This window comes from Neodiprion lecontei, chromosome 4 (assembly GCF_021901455.1).
Source record: "Neodiprion lecontei isolate iyNeoLeco1 chromosome 4, iyNeoLeco1.1, whole genome shotgun sequence".
Classification (NCBI taxonomy): domain Eukaryota; kingdom Metazoa; phylum Arthropoda; class Insecta; order Hymenoptera; family Diprionidae; genus Neodiprion; species Neodiprion lecontei.
Genome location: NC_060263.1, coordinates 20219109 through 20244467, shown reverse-complemented (window position 1 = coordinate 20244467; position 25359 = coordinate 20219109). Strand labels below are relative to the sequence as shown.

The window sequence follows — 25359 nt, the reverse complement described above, 5'->3', positions numbered from 1 at the left end:
TACGAGTGAAAGTTTTTTTGTTCATCTCTTATACGTCTTTTCAGGTTGTTTCGAAGTTTGTTAAGATCTTTTGTTTCAAAGACCGCGGATGTTCGTATTAATTTTGTGCAACAAAAATAAAAAAAAAACGTCGTTGAACATGTGATATCGTTAAAAATCATGGAAAGAAGAAGCAAATCCTGAAACCAATTATCCTTAAGTGAGTCGAGGTGTAAAATTATCAAAAATATTCGCCAAGTCATATCATTATATTACATATACGTTTATTTTTTTTACAGTTTCGATTTCAAGATTCTCATCCACTTATCTTGAGCCTTCTACGTTTTAAAATTTTCCTATAGCCGTAAGAGAAAATTTTTACGTAACATAATTGACGTAAGAACAAAATTAATCTAATATCATTACAACTTGACGAATCGAACAAGGTGGGTACATGGCATGATCAAAAAACACTAGGGTAAAAGATAGTTGGAAGAAGTAAAAGAAAAAAATGATACCGCGGTTAAATTTTTACGCCCGACAGAGCTCGGCGATGAAAAGCGTTCTCCAAACTCTCTTGGAGCTTTTTCTTTCACTCTCCGCCTCACTCTCTCTCTCTCTCACGCGATTCTTTTTTACACTAAACTTTTTCTTCTAATTAAGTTTGGGAAAAAACGAGATCGTATCCCCGCGTTCAAGTATAATAACGCCTATACAGATACAGTAATAGGTCTGGAATATCGGTGCAAGGTGCGCGGCTTGGCGGGCATAAAAGTTTAACTACTTCTTAAAGTCTCTAGTATTCATGTATATCACCAAGTCTACGAATATCGACCCGCCGCACTTTATATACCGAGTATCTACACATACACGTGTAAAAGCAGTTCGACGGGATTTTGAACGTTCAACGCGATAACCGCGCGATCCGTTCCTGAAACTCTGCGGTATATTATTATGTACAAGCGGAAGTAAAGTTTCGAGCTTCTCGATTAATTAAGTAATACAATAACAACTAACCCTGTAAAATTTTCGCACATCGTTGACCCCTTCAACGCTAAATCCAGAGAGCAAAAATACAATTTTTCATCACACTTCGATTCCCTCGCAACTTTATACTAGATATAGGTACGAAATTCTAAAAAAAAAAAAAAAAAAATGCACGTACAAATAGGAACAGAAAAAACAAGATTCAATGACAAACGCTTCTTTTCTCGTACGGTAATTAGAATTTAAACGAGACACGGTATTTTCGCAATCGCGATGTGAATTAATTCTATCGTTTCAAATCGTGCTCGTGAAAGAGAAGACATTTTTTACACACCTCTCGTTTACGTGTGGAATAAAAGTAAATTGCGAACATTTTCTGTATTAAATGCCTGATATTATATCAATAATGTCGACGCAACCCGGGGCAAAACTTTTTCCTTTCGTTCATTCGTTTTATTCTTTTCCTCCTCCCATCGGGTTTTCGACTTTCCGTTCTTTCACGGTATGAAATTAAAGTGGCCGATGGTTACATCAGGGTTATATGTTACATACATTATACATATGTATGTAAAGAAAAAGTTGTCTCAGAATTCGGTTACTGCAGACGTGACGAAATATGCCGTTGGGAATATATATGTATGTATAATATACACGTGTAACGTACATGTGCGTATAAAATCCTTACTACACAAGCACATTTCCAACCCCAATTTCATCCGTAACTTATCGCAATGCGATAGAACTTTTTTCAGGCGAAAATTGCCAGTCGAAGTTGCTCGGGATCGAGAAATTATGTGTATTGTATTAAAGGAAAATGGTTTTTGATAACAAAATTTCCTAACATCGATCCGAATAACGTAAGATAAGCATTTTCGGGGAACTTTCACACCTAATGTTAAATCGCAAGTTCGAAGATTAATATTTCGATCTAAAGAATGCAAGACTCGTTGTTATTTTCTTCCATCTTCTTCTTTCACCAATTTGCAGTAACGATAACAAAAGAAGACGAAAAAATAAAATAAAAAAAACTAGAAAACAATGGGTAAGAGTTGCAAAATTTTTTTGCAAAATTTCAACGGTAATTAATTTCGTCGACACTCGAGTGCGTTGATCGGGAATTTCCCGTCGTCTTTACATATATTGTCGATCTAAGATATGAAAATAAACAAATGAGAGAAAAACGATCGATGGAAGATAAGGGTAAAAAAAAAAGAAAAAAAAAAATCAATAACGAAGATGAAACTTGCGCGTGTATTTGGGTGCTTCTATCAGATCGGATGCTATGGTTAAAGTAGCGCAGCGCATTGCTGCACTTGGCCAGCGTATGGAAGCTAAAAGAACATCTGCGCCAAACCGGATGTAGCCAGAGCTTTGTGTAGCGATTTTCCATTAACTGTATCTATATACGTACATATATGTACGTAGAGCCCAGAGTCGAATCGCGTACCTACCAGGTTTGCGCAATATTTTCACACACGGTTTTCAACTAACCCCTTCATCCCCCTCGAAATCCAACCCTCGGCTATCTTCGCATAATACAGCTTTGCAAGCAAATGTTCGAATGTGAATTTCATTTATTTTATTTTCTTAAGAGGAGTGGGGAAACATTTCTCCAAAGATCTTTGCGAATCGTCACATTATTCGTGGAAATGAAACTGAAAAGGATATCCTAAAATTCGTTTCTCACATCTGATATTTTTTAATCTTACTTCGTAAAGTGAAGTTTTAATATGTTTAGAATCTTTGGACTAGTGATGTGCGATTAATCGATTAATCGATTGATTGAATTTTTTTTTTTGATTATAGTTTTTATCAATCAATCAATCGCCTTTTCCGATAGATCGATAAACCGACGGTTTCGATTGATATAGCGATTGAGGTGTAGAATAATTATCAGGCAACTTCGACGAATCCAAGTAAAAATGAAATTCTCACCTTCAAGAGATAATTCGACCAATGTACAGAATTCGCAACGGAAACTTGAAGATATATCCGTATGCCCGGCACAAATTTACATATATTTAACCATCCGACGAAATTCTGACCTAAGTAGATTAAGATCGTTGGATTAAACACCCCGGCAGGGTCGTCGTGTCAAATTCGTATTTATAACCCTCGTTTAGTATCGCCCTACCAAATTAACCGACAAGTGCCGCAAGATTGGCCAATATTTTATCACCCCTCGTTCAAAATCTGCCGGCTAATCGTCGCGCTGTGAAACGAAAATTTTTTCACTCACGATTTTAATTCTCCTCATTTTTTTTCTCCTTCTTCAATTCATTTTCCCCTGATCTTAAAATATTTCTTCAATCAAAAACGTTCCGAAAATTTCCAATGGGTCAGTTCCTGTTTATTTATTATAAATGTATATGTATACGTAATTATTTATCAATCCTGTATGATGGTGTGTTTTTCTCGAATACGAGATACATAAAAATCTAAGAATCACGGTAATTCTCTGTAGCCATTTCCAATACGCAAAATTGAATTGAAATCATTAAGGGCAGGATCAAATTCTTTAGACAAGATCTTTTTCAACTCGTTTAATAATTGACGATCCAAGTTCCCGTTAGTTAGAAACACGCTTTAACTTCAATCCCATTAGTCGAAAGAGTTTCCGGACTGTATCATCAAGGCGGATGAAGCGTTTTCTCTGCAGATCTTTCTTTCCTCTTCCTTAACCCCTTAAATTTTTTTCAAAATTTATTCTTCATTTTCATCTCATCCTTTTTTTTCACCTTTTATTCGCATCAAAGTCGCGCAGCTCAATAGAAGAATAATATGTATGATGAAAAGTTTTCCTCTGCAATTCCTGGGCATTGCGTACAAAGTGCATGTCTGCAATCTTCGCACTGAAGCTAAAGTCGCTGCCATTGTACTTTCCTGAGTGCGAGAAGAAGCGACGCTTCATGATTCTGCGCAATGCGACGCAATTAATTTGAGTATCTCCATTAGGCGAATTATAGTGTATAATTTGACTAAAATGTCAGCCCTCGCGATTGATGTGAAAAAATAATTTCAGGTAGGTAATCGCAAAAACACAACTCGACTCACGTTCGAAACCTCGATTTCATCATTTTTTGCGGTTTTACATGTTTTTAATCTTTTTATATTTCTCATATTCTCATCAATTGCACACACATGATAAAATCGCGTAAGAAATTCGTAATTTTTAGAATTTCAAGCTGCAATCAGTTATGTTTTCGGACTGTTTGGTGATTTTGTATAGACGTTGAATAAAACTTATCCAATCCCGAGAGAAAATCGCAAGACAAAGAAAAAAACGGAAACGAGTGCAAAAAAATAGGTGGCATTAGTACAATGAAGAACGCAAAAATCATGATATCACGTATTTTTTCTGACGTGAAAACGGATTCAATTTGTCATCAAGTCTCACGTATTTTTTCTCCTCATACACATATAAGAATTAAAGAATCATACATACGTGTGCATGTAAAAACGCGTCTGTTACACATAAATTGGGAATTTTCATGCTCTTAAAGAAAAGAATCTGTTAATAATTCATAGAAGCAGCTCGAATAAAAAAAAAAAAAAGAGAGAGAGAGAGAGTGGAAACAAATAAAGAAAAGTAGATACAAATTCAAGTAAAAGCGCGGTAAACAAATAAAAACGAAAATTCCTGAGGGTTTCGCGTCGAGAAAAATAACGATCGTAATTTTTTTCACTCCAATTTGCCGAGGAGGAAAGAAGGAAAGAGACAGAGTTGAAAAATAAGACTGAAGAATAATAATATTAGCAACAGTAACAACAATAAATATCATCTCGCACACGCGTATATATAATTTATACAACGTATGCACGCGTCTCACTTTCGGGTCCTTTTTTCCCCCCCCTAAAACTCTCCCTTTCCCTTCCCCTTCTCATCCCCCTGGACGTTCGGATTCCGCGGGGTATTCTCGTCGCCTCGCTGTTGCTCTCGCACGTTCTCCGAGGTGTCAGTAGAAATCCTTCCCATAATTTACCACCTGTCGAGATTCACTTATACACCCTCCCAAAAAACGGACGAAAATTAATCCCAGCGTGCAGATACGAAACATTAGCTCTCCTCCCCCGTGCGATACATTTTTTCCTCGCGCCAACGCAAAATACTTCTTTTTTTTTCATTTATACCGGAAGAAATCGGCTCGATATTCTTTTTTCAAAATTTTACTCCTAGACATATTGTGCGATGGATAATTTTTAGCAATTTTTCAAAGGAAAATCTGTTTTAGTGAATTCGTGGAAAATGGTGTTTCGTGTGAAACGAGCTATCGAAGAGTGAAGTCATATGAATTTACCAGATTTTTTAAAACCATCTTAAAGCAATTTGAAATAAAGCATCGATCGTTAAGCTTCTGTTAATAATATCCGTATTTTTTGTTTTATATTTTCAAATGAATATTCGTAGCTCGTCAATATAAAACTATGATAAATACTCGATGCGGAGCGATATCTTAATGAAATTAATAAAAACGTATCGATTTTCCGGCAACGATCATCTCCCTTGACAATAAAAAATGAATTCTCAATCAATTGTTCGCGAAAATTCAATTCAATATCCCTGCGTCGAGAAGTTTGCAAACGTTAAATAAAAACAGAAAACAATTTGAATAGTATGAGACAAAACTGCAAGAAAATTACATTATTTTATTCTGTAATAAAAATTCGAAAGAGCAGGAGAAAAGGAAAAGCAGAAAACGTCGCAGCGAAAAATTCTGCAGGAATCAGATTGATGACGGGGGCTGAAACGGTACATAGAGCGCATCTTGTATCTGTATATATATATATCTATATATATATATAAGAGAGAAATTTTCCACACTGTAGAATCCGCAAACAGAGGCGAAAAGATCGCGGAACGCTACGTACGTGCGGAGTATAAGGGGTGGGCAAAACTTATTGCGCAGAAATTTCGCGAGTTTTTATTTAGTGAGAAAGTTTCCGCGGGGTCTCCAGACGATCCCGCAGAGCGTTGCAGACACGCTTCCGAGACCCCCCAGCGAGAGAAATATTTTCCACCTTCTGGCCACCGACGCCTCTCGCCAAAAGTATCTGCAGAAATTTCACCTCCCACAAAATTTCCCCAGCAATTTGTTCGCTTTTCGGAACGCTTTATTTCAATTTTTTTTTCTCTAATTTTCGGTAGGCCGTTTATACGATGTATCGACTGTGGAAGAAAGTTTCGCTTCCGCAAAATTGAAGGTTGATTTTTTTTTGTTTCTTTCTTTAAATATAATCGTATTGCTCGTGAAAATGTTATTCCATATAAGAATTTCATTCGGTTAGTCGTAAGATTTTCAATTTATATACTCGTCGAAAATCTAATTAGGTGTGTGTATATATATTATGTATAAGCTTGGGAAAAGTTTTTTGTTTTTTTCGTTCGGAAGAAAAGAAGATATTAAAGAGAAATCGACGAATTAATAATTTTTCAGAAAAATATTACATTCAACATCTTGCGTAAAAGTTTCATTGATCAGGCTTTCTATGATTATTTCTATATATAAAAGCTGAACCATTTGTATTACAAAGAAAAAAAAAATCGCTGTTTAATTTATAGCTAAAATTGGCAAGTATGCATTGAATTCGTGATTAGGCGTAGATTTTCGAGGAATTTGATACCGAGGATCGGAAAAAATGTTATAACATCGTTGTTTCGCAGTGTATTCTTTACTTCTGATTCAATCTTGAGCATTTTCGGAAGGGAATAAAAATTGCGTGAAAAAAAATCGCTGAAATTCCGTTATAGAGAAAAAAATTCGAAAGTGGTAGTAACGGATCGTATTACTTTCCGGAGAGATGTTTCTCAGTCCTCGGCATTCGTCTTGACAGTAGATTTTGAGCGAGGGAGTAGAGAGGATGATGAAGAAGAATAAGAATAAGAGCAAGAGGAAGGGCGATGCCGGATTCGCCCGGCGCTCGGAAAGTGGGAAGCTTTTGGAGCCGGTGAAGCTGAGCGCTGAGAGCCATTATATTTGTATAAATGCATGGGAGTATCTGACAGCTGTTGCAGAACCGGTTCCTCGCCGCTTTTCCACCCTAAAGCCACCCCCGCGTTTCTATCGCTCAGACCGAGAAACTCCGCGGAGAGAGAAGCTGCCGCGCTGTCGTCACGCTGATACAACACCCGCCTGATGGAAGGAGAGGAGAGAGAACTGCTTTGAAACTCTTCACTTAAACCAGCCTCAGCCGCCTTTCCCTCCAAATTAACATTACAGGGCTCTATAGGCCGATGGACAGACGGACGGGCGGAAAGAAGAGGTTTCGAGAATCGGCGCGAGAACTTGGATTAGATGTTTTTAACTTCCCGTTTCCCTGTTTTCGGAGAGAAAAGAAAGTTATCGTATTCGTCCTGAGAATGAAAAGTTGGCTTTTCACCAGGTGTCGACGTTTCGAGATCTGGAGAATCACCTCCGACCGCTTTTTGATGGATGTTTGTGCCGATGTATGTCACATGCATGCATGTGTGTGATCAATTTTGTTACTCGACGATATCTCGAGAACGAGATGCCGGATTTTTCAGTGATTTTTGTTTCAATCGACGCGGCTTTTTCGAAATTAGAACTTGTTAGATTTTGGCTTTGATCGGTTGAGTACTTTCTCAATTATTTAAGTAACAAAGTTACAAAAAATCAGATAAAATTAATGATATCAAGAGAATGGATGAATGGATTTAAATGAAAATTGTTACAGTGAGGTTTTTTTGGGTCGAATATCACGAATCTAGGGTCAGATTTGGGAACTTTAAATTTGGCGAATTCAATAGATTGGAAAAAAAAAAAACTAAAAACGTTTGGATTTTTACAAAAATTGGTAATCGTCGGCTTATGAGTGGCTGATGACGAATCTGAAGTCAGCCAAATTGGCGAACCAATATGGTAGAAAAAAATCTAAAAATATTCCGATTTTGGTAGAAATTAGTGGACGGAAGTTTGTTGGGTCACCGATAACGAATTCTAGGTCAGATTTAAAAAATTTGTAGTGGTTCAAAATAAAAAAAAAAAAAACAAATTCATCATATTTTCATGTAAAATGCCACATGAGGGCTTTTAAATCGTTAGTCACGAATCTGATTTTGTAATTTGAAATTCGAATTAGATGCTATTTTTTTTTTTTCTTCGCACTTGAGACCTGCAGTGAAAGAACGGGATGATGAAAAGTATAATGAAAAAACTGTTTCGCTAGCCTGTTCTTTTAGATGTAACCGATTATGTTCATTGAAGTTTCTTTTGTTTCTCTCATTCTTTTCTTCACTACATTATATTATTCACAATTATAGAAACATCGTCGAATTACTGTTAAAAATCGTCAAATCGAACGTTACACGTTTTTGGTCGAATTTTTGGAATTTTAATAAACTCGAGTGTTCGTTATAACCACGAATACAGGAAAACTCATTTCGTCAAATAACCGAATTCATTAGTCCCCGAGTACATACGTTCAAGGTATATCTAATTGTATATAGGTGTGTGTATGTATAAATACATATCCATTCGAGTATAATAATCAACGAATGTCCCCGCCACTCAACCGTAAAATTCTCCCGCAAGGCCGCAGCAGAAGCCTTTGAGAAGCAATCGTCGGTGGGTGCATACTTACACATACATACATCTATACTACATTCTCGTAATACACAAGAATTTGTATGTGCTGTAACGCGATTTTTCGAGGGTTATAAAATAATATGATCGGTTACCCCACGGCGCAGTCACTAACCTGAATAATTAGATATAGAGAGATAAGAAAAGAGAAAGATGTGATGGTTGGGCGCCAGACGCACATGCGTCAGAAAATAGATAATTAGAGAAAAAGATATAGGTAAAGGTAAGGTCAGGTTCTACGACGGTTTTGCACAGCTTGCTCAGTATAGACAAGATAATGGTAGAGGGGAGGGGTTGAATCCAATAGATAAAATAAGAAACAGGTGAAGCAGAAATAGTATCGAATACGTTGATTAAGAAGCGATAAATTTTAATAACAAGTAAACTACTGAAGAGTTGAGATACGATTAAGATAGATGCGATAATTAATTTACAGCCAGAGAAAAGTTAAGCGAGAGATTTAACAAATAACGGAACGTTTTCCGAATAAGCGCGAGATATGCGTAGGCTCGCGATACTATGATTCGAGGTAATAATTATTACGGTTTTATAATGAATATGCAGAACAGAAAAAGATATACGGATCAGGTAAACCATAAAATATGAGAAGCGATTACAAGACACATGCGAGATACAAAAATTGTAATAGTTATCACATTACCAGAATTATCAGAAATATGCAAAGACAGGGAATTATGAATTACGAGGTAAATTCAAGGAAACAGGTCAAGTAGAAAATTATTACAAAATATAGATACTAACAGATAATACGTAGTCTCTAGTTTGCGGTAAGTGCGAGAAGAAAGAACGGTAATATTCGGTACGATAAAAGATAACTTCGGGATTAAGACAAATAATATTCAAGAGAATTAATAGGCAACATACGACAAACCAAAGAGACTACGGACAACTACGATCAGCGATATTAGCGAGAAAATAATGAAAAAGATGTTACGCGATACGGCGCAATACTCCAATGTCAAACGAACGACGAGCGGGACTACGCGGCGATGTAAGATCGCTCACGCGGTACACTCACTGAGATAAATCAATCGAAGGTAATGGGTAAAGAAACACTTATGAATTAATCAAAGAAAGTATAGCGAAAGAGTAATGCTCAATAACTAAGATAAAAATTGATCGTTTAACGGAACACGCTGCTGTACAGCGATATTAGACATTTAGGTATTCTAGAAGAGAAAGATAACGAAATAAAGCGATAGTCACTAACAATGCGTAAGTAATAGTCAACCAGTCGCGAAGTTACTTGCAATAAGGAATAGAAAGGGACAAGACAAGAGATAATAGAGAATAAGGTACGAGCCCAGGTGGCTCAGGCAGACCAACTGCGAGATAGAGAGAAAGAGAGAGATAAAGACTCGATATATTGCAAGTAATCTCGTGGCTTCACAAAATAGAAAAGGAACCTCACTTACGTAAAAAAGAAGATAGAGAAGGCACCGAAGATGCGGTCACAAAAGCGAGAAACTGAATCTACGATACGAGAGATACAAGAGATAGTAATAGCGGTACGATATAGCGATAGCACGTCTTAGAGTGAAAACTGAACGTAGAGTGTCGAGACGAGCGATGATCCGGATTTTCGTCGCGCTGCTGTCACGTGATTCTTCCTCAAATTTGCGTTATTCTAATTGGACCAGCAGGTCGCGTAGGTCTGGTCTACGGGTAGGCGGGGATAATCCCTCGCCGCTTGTTTTTCTTCTTCCTCGACGACAGGTATCGAGGTATCGGGACGTCGGAAGGTGGTCGGAGGTGTTTACCCTCAGCTGTGCCGCATCGTTGGTGAGAGGGGAGGTCGTACCGCTCATGTGTTGCGATATTGAGGTGTGCGATAATATTACGTCACCGATCTCTTGGACTTGCGACCGACTGTACTTCACTCCTTGCTACTCGTACATGTACGCATTATGTAGGTACAGGTTTTTCAACATTTGCGTCCGCGCCCACTTTTCACTTGTGACGATGATTGTCGAACAAACATGCGAAAAAAATAAAGATAAAAAAGTGAAGAGAAAAAAAAAAGAAGAAACCACAGCGATGTAAATTAAGGTAAATATTTCAAACTTCGCAGGCTGAATAACGAAAAGAGAAACGGTGATCAAAAAATTGAACAACGAAAACGCGGAATAGAATTAGAGATTCTGGATTGTTACAAAAAATGTCGATTCCTTACGTACAAAGGTACGAGAAAGAATCCGAAAATGGTATCTGGACGGGAAGAGAAAGAAAAACAATATTGCGAAAATACAGTATAAACGAGGATACTTAACTCCAAAAATCACGTGTACGAGAACAGAGAAAAACAGTTTAATAGTTCCTAAAAAACAATTAAAAAAAAAAAAAAAGCTTGACAATTCAACTTGCGAAAAGGGTGTAGTGAAAAAGTTTCGAGGGATAGATTTAGCGAGTCATTTTATCGCTGTTCCTTTCTATGAATACGTATTTTACTAACTTCGAACAAAAAGGTGGACAATTTATTTTGATTTGAAGATCACGCATTTTTGCGTTTTATTTACTGACCTCGGTTTTACTTTTTTTTTTTTTCCGGTTCTCTCTTCCTACGGCGCGGAAAAATTCGCCCCATATTTTTCACCTCCCGACTGATAAGCTACTTATTTTATGGGATACCGCTAACGAGGCGAACTCTGTGGTCAAGCGTAATGCTCGGGCTGCAGAAGAGCGCCCGAGGGATTCGGTGAAACAATCTTGGCGGTTATGCAGCCTCGGGATCCCGCAATCCGCGCGGCCAAACTCCCGAGGGATTTTAGCATTCGCCCCCGCTAACAGCTACCTATTTCTCGAATATTTCCCTCCCCCTCCCTCCTTTATCTCTCTCCCTCTTTCCTCGTGGTTTCCTCCTTATACTAGCGAGGCAGGGACGAAGATGAGGTGCGCCGAGTGGATGGATATACGGGGGAGAATTCAACCCCTGCAATACGCCGGGCCGCCGTTTTTATACCGCTGCTCCAGGGGGAGCAGTAATTTTTAAAATTGGTCCATCCGACCCGAATTATTATCCCTCTTATATTCCGCCCGCCGCTTCTCCCGCTTTATTGCCGATCAAAAATAACCCGCGGAGAAAGATGTGTTTTCACCTGGCTGCAGACACTCAAACGTGCAGCTGTTTTACACTCCGGTTTATTGCGAAATTGAATGCTAGAAATTGAGATATTAAGTAGCAAACTTTCAAAGGAGTAGTACTCGTATTTTTTATTCCAAAGATATGTTTCTATTTCTTCATGTGAAAATAAATCCACAAGAGCTTCGATGTAAAAAATGTCTTATCTTATGTCTGTTGAATTGGGTCGGGAAAAATTTTGAACAATTGTCGAAACCAAAAGTTATTACAAAAGCTGACACTGTTTTCATTGGGATCCGGAAGATTCTGAGAGTAGTAGGCAATTGTTTTTTGCTTTTTTTTTTAAATTAAACAGCCATTGCAGACAAAAACATACTTCTTTCAATAACTGTTTTCCAATGAATATTTAATATACTTGAACTGCGATAACATGTTCATTATTCATGTTAAGCATAATTTTTTGATTACAATTTTTAACCGAAATTTGTTTGTCAATTGAAAATTCTCCCTTATCAGTGAAGAATATCCCTTCGTAAAAGTAATGAATCTTAGAATCGACCGCAATTTTTCCTTCTCCTTCTTTCTTAAAAAAAAAAAAAAAAACAAATTACGAAAAGGCAAATGGATGAATTACTGATCAAATTCCGGTCTGATGTGAACTGGGATTGCAAATTTTCAAACTGTTGTATTACAGTGTACTAGAAGGATTTTTTCAGTGTCAAAATTTTGTCTGAGGTGAAATTCTTGAGAAATTGATCAGCGCTGATGAAATTCAGAAATATGTTATATATCGGTGTGGAGTTTGAGAGTTAAGAAGGCTCAGAAAAAAATTCATTCGGACTCATTGCTGGACCAGCTGCAGCCTCTTGGTTGATATACGATCAAATTTAGCCGAAGCATTATAACTTTGATCGGGAGTATGATAATAATGGAGAGTTTGTACGCTGCTGGGGTGACCGCAAACCCAGAGAACCCAGAGAACGTGTCTCGTAAATTTTTATTACACATGCAGCAATCGATTTTCCGTACACATACCGCCGGATTCCGTTTCTGCGGTGCCGCTACGCTGGAACGAAACGAAACGGACCGGAATGGAACGGAATGGAATGGAATGAAATAGAACCCAATTGAACAGAATGGAATGGAACAGAATGAAACAAAGAGTTGGATTAAAAATGGAGAAAGATCAGAAAATTAAAAAATCGCGACTACATGGAATCTTCAAAGATACGAAAATCCAGTTCATATGGAATTTTTAAATGTCGACATTAGTGAAAACAGAAGTAAAAGAATGTAGATAGGTAAAAGTACAAAGAACTGTAAAACGCAGAATCGTTAGAATTCTGATATTTGAAAGACGTTTATACTCCAAGATTCTACGTGTCGAGAAAAATCTCGGGCTTTTGAAAATTCTATATTTTGACTTCTATATTTTCTAATCCTTCGACATTTTTACCCTCACCCTGAAACGGAATGGAAAGCAACCTAATAGAACGCAAAGTACGGATAAAAGTATGGGAAGATCAGAAACTAGAAGAAAGTCAAAACATCGAACTTACAAAGATGCCAAAGTATAGTTTGTAGAATTTAAAATGTAGAAATTAGTCGAAATCTAGAAATGTCAAAACGTCAAAAGTTTAGAATCGTAAAATCCTACACACGACATTTGCATTTTGAAAATGAAAAAAATGAATCTGGTTTTTACATGTTCGACGTTGCGACACGTGAATTTTATAATACTTCTACATCCTCACCCCTAACCTGGAACGGAATGGAACGGAATGAAACGGAACGGAATGCAACGAAACGGACCGGAATGAAATGGAAAGAAACGAAACGGAATTGAACGGAACAGAACGGAACAGAATGGAATGGAATGGAATGGAATGGAATGGAATGGAATGGAATGGACTGGAATGGAACGGAACTGAACGGAATCGAGCATCGTAGAGAACGTGGAGCGTCGGGTCGACGTGGTAAAAAATTATGACATTGAAAACTTCTGTGAGACGACACCGCTTCGCGTCTCGGGAGTTCTGGACGCCACGATCCGGATCACACCCTTAATGTCTAGCAGCAGCCCCATAACAAGACGGTCGAGCCTCTTTCCACTGGCTCCATCGGGTTTACGACTCAATAAACAAGTGCCTTATACCTCCGCACAACCCAGCCGCCGAATCTTCGCCCCCTCGTAACTCCATTTTATTTTATTTTGCTTCATTGTATTGCTCATTTCTAGCCGCTTATTATACACTTTTTCTCGCCGGCTCACAATTGTTCGAGTGCATGCACGCAATATCAAATTACCGGATGTTATAATATCGCAATAGCACTGGGGATCTTTCGCTTGGAAATCGAACGAATCATTCCGAGTCATCAACGTTGATTTTTCAGCGGTTTGCACACATTTAAACCTGACATGAGGTGAGTTTTGTCGATTTACACCATGTCGAATTATTTTAATCGATTTAGTAACACTTTGGGTGATATTTCGTTATTTTTAGATTGGAAGGAATCGCGAGAATCATTCACAAGAAATATGTCATATATAATTGAGAAACGTTTGGAACATTCGGAAATGATTTGAAAATCGATGGAAATCACTTGGGAAATTGTAAATCAATGAAATTGCGTTTGACAAAATATAGAAATTAATATAAAACGCTAATGAGCTTCAACATTTTTGGCATTTACTACAAGACTGACAGACAACGCGATTTCTATGATTCTTAATGCTTTTTTCGCGATTTCTGATGATTTTTATTGAAAAGTGATTGAAACCGAGTGATTTTCAGTGATTTCAGTTCTTTCCAAATAACATTTAGATCTTCTACTATGTACAATTTTATCAACGGCTTCTGTTACAACGATTTATAACTTTCTCGCGAGTGAATTTCTCATCGAAACTGTTTCTTTTTCGCATTTTCAATTCTAACTAAAAAGGGGATCAATATCCCGCCTCTCCCCCCTTTGCGCTGTTCCTCTCTTCCCGAATAATATATAAAACTTGAAACGATAATCGCAAAAAAGTGAACCGAATGAATAAATATATCGTCGCGTCGCAACATCGAATTATTTGATCCACGACAGTGTTTTTCCGAATGACTTTCAAGAAGTGGGGAGAGCTGGTGGTGGTAATTGCGGAGCGTTGATATCGGGCACGTATCCTGCAGCTCGTCACGTCCACCCCCCTCAGCGGGGGCATATCGGGACATTGAGCCCCCACACGTACTCGGTTTATGACACCTGTTTGCTCTCAAGTTCTGCTGATTCGGGCCTACGAGCCCAGCAGGGCTCAGGGTTCGACTTTATATAAGTGGAGAACGGCTCTAGTTCGATCCCGAGGGAATGAGAAGGGCGCGAACATCGTCTTCAGGGGTGGTAGCAGCTTTTTTTCCTTTCGCAGACCGCCGAGATAGTCAAACACGTCGATAAATCTCGTTCGTGGTCGCGACTCGCGTTTTACATATAAGATCAAAAACTACGGAAACGACGTTGGCGTAGACGGAGAGAAGGCGAAAAATTTTTTTTCGGGCTTTGTGAATCGAAGATTACTATTTTTGATACTTATGAAATTGATATATTCGTTAAATAGGACACAATTTTGTCGTATGAGAATGTGAGAAAATTAATAATACTAAAATTGTGCAGAAAAGCTTCGGACAGAGATTTTTTTTATTTCAAATCACTTGCAGATTTTTTAAAAATATTGTAGATTTCTTCGATTTCGCTCCACGATAGACACAATTTCTTTAAAAAACTGGTTTTCGCGAATGCTTGTGAAAAGGAAGTGGCTTTCGTCAAATACTCAATTTTGACAAATTACAATCAAACACGTTGTTTTTATCCCATTGGTATCGTCGAATATTGCAGCACTTTTACTTTTATCAATCTATTTAATTTCTTAAGATTGTACGGATACTGATTTTGACAAAAAATAATTGTAGTATCGTTTAAACTATATTAAAAAAAAAAAACATCTATTACATCGAAGTCTTGAAAAATAGTTTTTCGAACAAAATAAACCATCACAAAATGAAATTGATCACACGAATTGAATTTTTCACGTTTATCACTCAATTTGAAGTTGAAAATCGATTATATTCAAGCTCTGGTGTACAAATTAGTTTGCCCGCATGTTATCAGTTCGAGAACGAAAATTATCGTAGCTATAGATAAATAATGTCAAATCAGTAGAAGGAATGCAAAAATCACCACTAAAAACCGACAATTACGAAATTTCTTGCAACGGAGAGTGAACTTTGCTGCGTTTCTTTCACCAAAGCTGCCGAGTCTCGTCTCTAATGCCACGAAATATCTTAAATCCGGACCGACGGATCATTTCTCGAAGTGATCAAGCCCTTGTTTTCGTAGGCTCAGGGCTCACGGCTATTTCACAAAGGGAATTTAGAGAGCGAGAGGTACGGACGATCAGTGAGAACCAGCCAACCGTGCCTCGGCACTTCTATAAGCCGAGCCCTTTGTGTCGGGGGTGTTGACACTCGACAAATCGTCGGGCGTCTTTACCGGGCCGAGGAAACTCACCCCCATCACCGGCGCACTTATGACTTGAGGGTGGCCCGTGAAAGCAGCTTCCCCATTGATGCGGCGCCCTCCCTCCTTCCCGCCCCCCTTTCCCTTTGTCGCTGAGCTTCTCATGGCTATAACTTACCAACGGTGTGTATTATCCCACTCCTTGATGTCTTCTCCCATCCCCAGATTCTCCGCATGCCGTCGGTCCGCTTTTCTTGCATTAGTCACTCACCGCGATCACTCACCGAACCGTTATTTTGTGTATTTAGAAATTTTCAACCACTGTGCAGGGGCTCGAATAAGCTCTGTGCGATTGTACGAACGGGAGGGAAAATACGGAAGGTAATATCGGAGGGGCTTGATGAAGATTATTCCAAATTTGGAAGACAGGAATAGTTATGATATGGAATTAAAAGAGACGTAAGAAATTTGTTTGATCGAAATTGGATAAGCTTGACAAGTGTGATTCCAAATTCTGAAGAGAACAAAAAAAAAAATTATGACGTTTCGTTCGAAACGCGAGAAAAAATCGACATCAGAGAAGCTTGATGACGATGAAAATTATTTCAAATTCAAATACTCGTTAAAAGTTATGATATGGAATTAAAAGGGACGTAAGAAATTTGTTAGATTAGATTAGCTTCAATTGGAATTTTTCAACAGGAACTTTGTTTTCAATGTTGAATTCAAATCGGTGAAGAGTAATTTGGTTTCTTTTTTCATTCAATCTCTAAATTTGACGTGATCTTAATTTAACCTCTTTCTTTTCAGTTTCAATTTTTTACCGTATTCATAATTAAGCATCACAACGTTTTTGACTTTCGAATTCAAGCTTAGTTTCGATTTCGATTTGAGTTTCGTAGGCCGTTTTGAATTATATATCACACCTTTATTGTCTTTTTAATTACGAATTATTTTCATCGAGCCTTTTCGATTTATAATTTGTTCGTCTCACATCAATCATTACGTCAGAATACAATGTATATCTATGTTTAGAGAGATGGCAAAAGGATATGGATCATCGACGTGGGATCCGCGAATTAGTGATGAGGACGAGTGTAAATGAAACGAAAGTGATGTTGAGATGGAGAGAGATAATGATTACCGATAAACGAAACTTTTATTGGTTTCGATGTGGCGATACAGACCGTATCGCAAGAGAACGTTACAGAGAGTGAAGATTTACAGAGCGAGAGAACACATAGATTATACACATACATGATTTCGAGACAGTAGACAATACATGAGATACAGCTGATAGGTTTTGAGTCGCGACACGGGCAAGAGGCGAGATTTGACGCAGAGACGGCAAGTAAACATTGCACGCGAGTGTGCGTACATGTGTGAGGACGATTTTGAGTGTCGCGAGACACACATTTAACTATTCGATACTTTGCCGAAACAATCTACGTGATTGAAAAAGTTTTTCAAAACTCGAACAAAAGTTTTCATAAATTGTTCGATATTTCTACAATGAATTTTTGCATTTGGTATAATTCGGTATTTCATTTGTACGTTCTATTGCCGATTCAATGCCAAATCAGGCTGTACAAATTAGGACAAAATTATAAAAAAAGCAATGAATAGATTGTACAAAAATGATCGAATATTCCTCATTCGCGAGAATGGAGAAATTTTGTATAATTCTTCCTCTTGATGAACAAGTTTGAAGGGAAAAATCTCCAAGCTATCGTTGAGCATGTCTTTTTTCGTGTCTTCACGAATACAATTAGACTTGCTGATCCATTTTATTAAAAATTAAAATAGAAATCAAGATGAATTTCAAGATGAAAATCCGCGATGATTTATTTGGTAAAATTTTGCCCTACATCGATCTAGAATTCTTATCAATTCGGTTGAGAATTTCTAAAGCTTCGCATGAAAATTCCTTGAATCAAGGCTTCTTATAATTTTTTCATCAATTTTGACAACATTGTCAAAAATGAACAATTCACGATGTAGAATTCAGGATTTTTCAAAAGTTGTCGGTAAAAGAACCTAAACGAATTGCCTGATAAATTTGGATTTGGTGAGAAAATGGGTATGAAAACCGAGAAAATCGAAATGATTTTCTTGCCGATTTTGATAATACTTTCCGAAACAAAAATTTTCAGATTCTTGATTCAATATTTACTGATAAACACTAAAAAAAAATCGAAGCAAAAAACGCTAGACAAATCTCGATTCTGTGTAAAAAAAGGCGGTGCATCAAATTCGGAAAATTTAAAGACGGGGGTAAAAAGAGGCTGGCTAAAATTCGCCGCAAGGAATTATTCTTCAACGGAAACCCAAGCCTGACGGGAACTTATACGACACGTCGGTTTACGGTGTAGAAATTTCGCAGCATCCGTCACAAGCCGGCCGGAGAGAAGAGAGAAAAGAGAAGAGAAAGGGCCAAATAGCGGTGAGGGTGCGGAGCGGCGGGGCAATAAACTTTACGAGTTTCGACGGGGATGTGAATTTACGGGAGGGAAATTAGATAACGTCAATAAAGATTGTTAATAGCGGCGATAAACTCTACGAGCTGTGTGTGCAACGCAGCCGCATGTATAGAAGCGCGGAATACACCTTCTTGTCCCTTCGCGGCTTGACAGCCGAAGAAAAAACGCGAACAAATAATTCACACTTTCTCATCTCCGTGGCATCTCGATCGTAGAAATACAAAAATAATTCTCCTCGGCTGATCGTATCGCAAAATTGTATTTCCGGAACAGTTTTTACTTCTCTGTCGCGATTTTACCACACGAATAAGATCTTTGGACTGTAATTTTTCTACGTACTTACGCAGAGAATAACCTGCTCAATCTTACACAAAACATGGTGAAAGAAACTCGTTTTGGTATTAAAAGCAAATTTGATGATTTTTCATTCGATATAACAATTCTCAACCTTCTACAATAACCGATATTTTTTTCTCGAATAAAACGACGATGTTTTTTCATGAAAATCGGATCCTCAAATTTCTTTCCATCATACATGTACAATTCGATGGCGCTTTTCTTCGCTTACACAGATTGTAAAAGAACTGATTACATTATTTATAACCGTATTAAGCGATACGAGATTGTCAAAATTTCGCGTATAATTAAACCCTTCAAAAACCGGTGGCACAGTTCTGCCTGTTTTCAAACTCAGATTCAACGTATCTACGTATTTGAATATCGGGGGCCACAAAAATATGTATAAATAATGACTTTGACGCAAATTACGACGCGATTTTTCGTACTGCTTGCGAATATATTTAATTCTAGTTTTCTCGACTCGCGAGAGAAAAGAGGCCCTGATCAACGCGGCGTAACGAGCTTCCTGAACCGAGCGAGGCGGACCTGTTGCGATTCGAATCAGGGCGCCCTGCACCACCGGCACTAAATACTCGAGGGGTGACACATGTGCCCCTTGCTGGGTACCTAGAAGCTCGACGAGTAATTGATACGCTCCCAGGTCGCTGCAGGTCCCACGTGCGCTGGATTTTCCACGTAGCGACCGGATGCAGCGATTATATATTTCGCTCCGAGGAGCGTCGGTGCCAGAAAAATTTACCACGCGAACGTTTTCCGTATTACTATGAAATGCACATTTTAAGCTGAGTTTATTAGCTGTTACAAATTTACGTCCGACAAAGTTTGATGTTCGATCAATTATTCATTACACTGGGAACCTTTGGAATATTTTCAGGAGTTGTAAATCAGGGGTTCGCGTTTTTCCTCATTTTTTTTTTTTTTTTTTTTTCGACTATACAGTAGATCAGAAGCTTAGCATCTCGTTTTTAATTTTACTCGAGTGTTTCAGATTATTTGGAGATTTACCGAAAGTGAAAATAAATCCAAAATTAGAACACGGTAGGCTTGTTTTTTTTGGAAATTTGAAGTATGCATTCTATTTCTTTTTTTTTTTGCAAAAACTAAGCAAATAGTCGCTGGATTCAATTATTTCTCTCAAAGATATGCTCCAAATATTTTTACTCGCTGCCACGATGCGTTGATTCGTGAATTTTCAGACAACTGTTTCGAAAATGTGTGATTGTTGCTTTCCTTATTCATTTCTTAATTGAAATTTATCACTAATTCAATTCGTTGTGGCAACTTGGGTTGCAAAATGACAAAAACGAATTAAAAAACAAAAATCAAAATACATGATAAGATACCAACAAGTTTGATTTTAGTACGTAACTTATTACTATAATATTTTCGCCTTTAATTTTCTTCATGAACAAATCAATTCAAAAGAATGATCACATATTTCTAAAAAAATGTTTAAATAGACGTTGAAATAAAAGAAACATAACAACGAACGAAAGACGACGTTCTAAATACTGACAATATCAGTGTCCGTCATAATTATTTCGTGGAAATAATCCGAAGCATTGAATGCGTTGAATGCGAAGTAAATATTCCCGGCGTTAAATAGTGAACTAATTCATTATACCGAGAGAGCAAGAGAGAGAGAGAGATAGAGAGAGAGAGAGAGGAATGAATATTCATATGCATTATACAATTCGCTTGTGTTTCGAGAATGTAAAACCCGCTGGTGCAGGATCGTTAAAAATATGTTCTTTCCGTGGATAAAATCCATTCATACCGTATATTATACATTTATTGTTATTTCTATTTCATTCTTTATCAATACCATTTTCCGTAAAACCTCATGAATTTACACGCGATAGGTAATTCGAACCCTGAACACGTTTCCGGCAAAATTTACTTCCTCCTCCATGCCTGATACATGTATACGTATAATTTATATGCCATCTCTATGAAATATTTACACCAGCAACAATTTGCTTCCAATGATCAGGAACGAATGAATATTTCGCAGTTTTGGTTTTTCCACGGGAATTCGACCATTTCGAAGAAATTGAATCACAACGAAAGAGAAAGAAAGATCAAGTCACGTCGTTTTACAGGCATGTCTATTTTTGACAGTAATTTATAAAATCGCTTTACCGTAGCTCAACTTTCTGCGTTTGGAAAATTGAGAAAAAATAAATTTTCAAATTTTTCAAAATACGATTTAACCTCCCTACGATTTTCTAATCGATCTACGTTTCCACCCTTAATCAGAGCAAAAAGGAAAAGATCTTTGAACCGAAGGAGACGTTTCAGCTTCGAGATCCGGTTCCAATATCCATCGGCGGTGATTACACGCCTCGGTCCGGGGGTAATTAGAGAATAAACGGCGCACTGCAGGCGGTGTAAAATAACCGCAAGCATTCGGTTTAATTAATTGGCGTTTAATCAGCGAGAAGAGATTGAGCTTCGGCGGTTGAGAGAGAAAGATCTAAAGCTTTTGGGTTTCCAGTAACGGGCCCCAAAGCTGCCGAAGGTGAGCGAGACTCCCGAGGGAAGGGCGAGAAGGGGAGGAAGGGAGGAAGGGAGAGGCGAACAAGGGCCGAGGGATGCGAACGCCGGGGTTAGCGGCGGGGTTTGAGATGCAAATGAGTCATTGTTATTATTATTACGGGCGAAAATCCTCCACTTCTGCCGCTGGGGGGCTTCGGCGTCGCGTCACCCGAGAGCTTAAGACGGCCTCGAAGGACGACGGCGAACCTCCAGGGCTCGCTCTCTGAGTACATATCATTTGAATGATAATTACAAATATACATAGGACATGCGCCATCCCGTCCCACATCCACCCCCCCCCCCCCCCCCCCCCGATCTGTGCCTCGGGTTCAACCGTCAAGCTTCAACTTTGTCACAACTTGATAGCCGAGGCCAAAAGCCAACGAAAGCTTCGACGTTCCCGTTATCGTTTTTCGAAGAAAAAAAAAAAATGATCGGATCTTTGTACAGGATTCAAAAAGTGTAATTTGAGGCGGAGTTACAGGAAAATAACATCGGGTTGGTCCGATAAAACAGCTCAGGCTTGCATGCATAAACAGTTTGCGAAACTTTGTATTGTTCTGCTTTATCGATGATGAAAATATTTACAGCGTATTACTAATATCAATAAATTATAAGTCATTCTGTTCTTAAATTGTAAATTATCTACGAATCGACTGAGGTAAATTTCTTTTCAGCTCTTCGATAGACCGAAAATAAGCCTTATATGGAATGAATTTATATTCAGTACACAATAATAGATTGTTTCAAAATACATCCGAGTTCTTACAAATCGGTGTCAGATGATCTGCGTATAATTTGTTTATTCAGATAATGGCAGTGTCATTAATTGCAATTGTATAAAAATTCGACTTTGGCGCTCAGAAAACGAGAAAATAACGTGGCCTTGTCGAGATTGCTACCCTGATAAAAAATTCGGGTTGAACGAATCAGAACGTTTTGTTAAATTAACTGAATATCAGTCAACGCGATTAAATGTTTCCTCATCCCTTGCATCATCTGCGACAAAATATTTAATCGTGTCAACTGACATGAACGAATCCTGAATTGGAATAAATTCCTTCTTAACCATGCAATTTGGGTTTCAATTTTAGATCTTGACTCTATCATTTTTTGTCAATCAATCAAAACCCATGAATTACACACTGCAGTGTGAAACTGCACAAGGCAGAAGTGTAATTTTAGGGAGTACGGCAAAATTGTCCAAACATCAATAATTAATTAACCAACAAATTTCACTTCAAAAAGCATCTTAAAATTGAAAATTTTGGCATATCTATTCTCACGACCGAGCTTCAAAGGTAAACACGTTTCCCGCATTATTTTGCAACGATGTTAACATTATTTTTCTCTCCGCGCTAACGTGAAGAGCAATGAAAAAAAGAAAAAACAAAAGAAGAAAAAAAACCTTCCTCCCAACGGAAAATACGAATTACAGCACCCCGAAATGCCTGACTTCTTATCATCGCGATAATCTCGCGGCTTACTTTGTTTCCTTCAGTTCTCCTGTCGCTATTGTCGTGTTTTTTCGATTTTCAAAGTTCAAACACCGCGCACACGAATCGCACGGTAAACAAGGCAAATCGTGCCTGCGCACGTGTGTGTGTGCGTGCGTGTAAACCGCATTTGGGAATGATTAATCGCGGCTGGCAGACTGACCGCTTATTCTCTCAATTAAGCCGCGCTCTCGTTGCAACTGGATTATACGGTCCTTCGTCTCTCCTCTCCTGGTCCGTCCTCCGGTTCGCCGCGCCATTTGTACCTCGGAAACTGGCCGCGTTTACCGCACCGCGATGCCATATCGACCCCGCGTTACTCGACTGCTGATCCCGATGTTCAAATGCGGTTGTTTTACGGATAACAGCTTGATTATATACCTATCCACTCCGCCCAACCCTTTTCGTTTGTTCGCGGTTTAACGCAGCCGAGCAGCACGAGCGGGTCGAGCCGGAGCTTTTACGCTTCGCTTCCCAATCGCCAAGGCATCCATCAAGCTCCGAGCGCAGCTTTATCTTTTCCAGAATTTAAAACTCCGATCTTCCATACGGGTCTGTTTTTTTATTTATATCTCTCTTGTTTTGTTGCTGGTGTTGTCGTTGTTTTCGTTGTTGTTGTTTTTTCTTTTTTCCACCTTTGTCGGAGAAAGACGATAGCGTCAGGAATCGTGGCAGGAAAACCGGTTATTAATTGACCGGTGGAAAAAAAAAATCTCCTCTTTTATTTCGATTCAATGGAAAGCCTGGAGCTGTTCGTTCAATCGATTAATCCAACGCGCAATTCATTTAGATGAGGGATGATTAACGTATTCATCGGAAAAATCATTAATTCTAAGAACCGATTATTGGCATAGAACGATCGATGGAAACAGCTGATTGATTCGAAAAACCAGTAATTGAAAAAGCCGATCAAACGGAGAAATAATTGATTTGAGGGTTAGTTAATCGATTGATCTGAGAAGGAGTCAACCGATAAAGCAGATGAATCCATTAAACGAAAAATCGATCGATCGGAAGAACCGATTAATCGATTAATCGGCGTAACCGAATACCTTAGATGGCCGAGTAAACAATCATTTCGAACAGTCGACTGATCGGTTCATCGAAAAAACAATTAAGTAAAGTATGCAATGATCAATAATTAATTGATGAAAACTGAAATCGCAAATCACGAAAGTCTGTTTCGGCATTTGGATACGCGTCTTCTTTTCCTTGCCCAATTATCTCTACCGAAATTCCTGTATAAATTTTCTTGGCAAAATACGTAGGTACAACGGGATCATTAATCGATTTTCAAATTTCGTTCTTATTCTTATATCTGAAATATGCGTACAACTGTTCCAATAAAATTGACGCAACTGAAAACGCGTATTTTATTTTTCGAATTTCACACTCGAGCCATCCGAAAGCAAATATGATTAATATTTATTAACGGTAATTTGAAAACACGCTGCCAAAGCGGTAACGACCCTGAATTTTTCAGCACTCGGATTTTTGCTGTCGGCTAATATCCAACAACCGAGAAAAGGGGAAAGCGGAAAATCCGACGAGCTAATTCCTCGAATATTCGCGATTGCATCCGGCGCTGTAACCGGCTTAATTACCGACCGCTTTGCGGTTCTGGAAACGAATTTCCACGCCCTCGTTTCACCACTTCTTGCCGAAAATCACGTAGATATTAACGAAGAATAATGGGACTTTACCATTTCAGACGTGTCTCCGACTCTCGTAGTCGAGACGACGATTTGATGGCACTTGCGCACAAATTCAATTAACGTCATGCGAGCGCTTTCGACAGGTGGCAACGCGATTGTACGTATAATCTCGAAAAATGATCACCGGATCTCTGCTTTTCTCTTCTTTTTTTTTTTAATTTTAGTCTTCCTTTCACAAAATTCACAACTCAACCGTTAACTTCCACCCGAGAGCTCTCGGCGAATGGAAATAAGGAGCCTGATAATTTGGTATCGGGATTAGCTTCTCATGGCGTTAAACTCGAGTGTCGCAGATTTCGCGGGTCATCGATTGCGGCGTGGCGAAAACGAAGGTCCGGATGAGACAGTCGACGGTTCGGTTATATACACCAATACATACATGCGTGTACGTGCGATTCGTGTATACGTGTGTTACCGGATCGTCGAGATATTTGGAAGGGGCTTTAAGTCGAGATCCAGCCAACGAATCCGGCCGACCCCTCTTATCGCGGATTTCCACCTGCATCCGATAATCACGATGTATACCTTGTAGAATTTCGAGCCGGATTTCTCCTACCGTGTGGTACATATTCGTTGTACATGACGTCAGGATACGAGAGTCGGAAAAAA

General features: G+C 38.5%; 1 protein-coding gene and 1 long non-coding RNA gene across 3 annotated transcripts in view; one reads left to right on the top strand and one right to left on the bottom strand.

Moving 5' to 3' along the window:
* The window catches only part of LOC107221592 (lachesin), a 106140-nt gene that overhangs the window by 36769 nt on the left and 44012 nt on the right, over positions 1-25359 (top strand). The gene's annotated exons all lie outside the window — the stretch shown is intronic.
* The window catches only part of LOC124293977, a 97633-nt gene that overhangs the window by 36767 nt on the left and 35507 nt on the right, over positions 1-25359 (bottom strand). The window lies entirely within an intron of this gene.